Consider the following 1,454-nt stretch of genomic DNA (forward strand, 5'->3'; position numbering starts at 1 on the left):
GCTCAATAAATACTATTGAATGAATGAAAGTTTTGGGCCAAGAGGAAGCTTAAGCAAAAGTCTGAAAGGGCCTTGCTACAGGTTAGTTTTTATAGCAAGAATTCCAGGTTGTAAACTCAGATTTCTCATCTGTAATTATTTTGAATTAATCTTCCTGTTGAACTCAAGAAGCCCCAGCTCTGCATATTTCAAACAAGAATAAATAAATCAGTCTACTGCAATTGTATTCAACCTCAATAGGAAGAGCATGACTAATGTGAAATTCATAGCAGGATTTTAAACTAATCATTTAATCACATCCCAGTTTAAAAGACAGGAACGGGCTGATAAGTGCAGTTCCTTGACCCTGGCTGTGGGGATGCAGTGGGGAAGGAGAGCTGTAGTCAGGTAAGATGAACAAGTCAGAAGCCCAAGTTGGAGAGTGGCTAAGAAAGAGAAAACAAGGGATACAGACATCAGAGAAGTGGGGCTGTGTATTCCAAGTACCCCCTCTCAGGAGCGCATCTGGAGAGTCTCCGGTTTTCTACCAGTCTCGGCTATGGGAGGGAGAGTCAAACAGAGTCACACCTATTTCATTCCTAGCTTGGGCAATGGCTAGCGAGTGGAAGGTAATCTGCTACAAGTCAAAACTCACCTGTGCTGGGCGGCAGAGGCAAGGGAGAGAGTCGAGGGCGGAGACTCAAGTTTACTGCGCAGAAGGCAATGGTAAGCCACTTCCGTATTTTTACCAGGAAAACTCTATGGATACACTACCAGAACGATTGCAGATAGAGGCGGGGTGTTCTGGGGAGAGATGTGTCCGTGGAGTCGCTATGGGTTGGAAACAACGAGACAGCATAAGACAATTCCAAATACTAAAGGGAGAAATTACAGGCCTCTGGCCATAAAGCCTAGTGGAAAGAACACCAAATGGGAATCAGAAGACCCAGCTCCACCACTTGCCTGTAGGGTGACCTTAGGCAGTCACTTCTGTGCCTCAGTTTCCTCATCTGTAAAATAGAGATAAGCAACATGGCCTAGTGGAAAGGGCTCAGGCTTTGGAGTCTGAGGACCTGGGTTCTAATTCTGGTTCTGTCAATTGCCCGCTGTGTGACCCTGATCATGTCACAATTTTTCTTTACCTCAGTTTCCTTAACTGCAAAATGGGGATTCAATACCTCTTCTCTCTCCTTCTTAGACTGTGAGCCCCATGCGGGACAGAGACTGTGTCCACCCTAATTAACTTGTATCTACTCCAGCACTTAGAACAGTATTTGGCAAATAGTAAGCATTTAAGAAATAACATTTTAAAAAAATACTTGTTCTCCCTTCCTTAGACTGTGGGCGAGGGATTGTGTCTGATCTGATTATCTTACATCTACCCCAGGACTTGGCACGTAATAAGCATTTAATAAAGAATTATAATTATTATGCTTAGTTTCCAGACCATTTTTGCTGGCCTGTGGAGCTGATGT

At 43.9% G+C, this 1,454-nt stretch overlaps 1 non-coding gene across 1 annotated transcript; it reads left to right on the forward strand.

Moving 5' to 3' along the window:
- Window positions 1–486: 486 nt before the first annotated feature.
- LOC114809326 lies at window positions 487–624 on the forward strand. Its single transcript, XR_003757113.1, has one exon. It is a non-coding gene; the product is annotated as a small nucleolar RNA SNORA7 (small nucleolar RNA).
- The last annotated feature ends 830 nt before the right edge of the window (window positions 625–1,454 follow it).

This window comes from Ornithorhynchus anatinus, chromosome 2 (assembly GCF_004115215.2).
Source record: "Ornithorhynchus anatinus isolate Pmale09 chromosome 2, mOrnAna1.pri.v4, whole genome shotgun sequence".
Lineage (NCBI taxonomy): Eukaryota > Metazoa > Chordata > Mammalia > Monotremata > Ornithorhynchidae > Ornithorhynchus > Ornithorhynchus anatinus.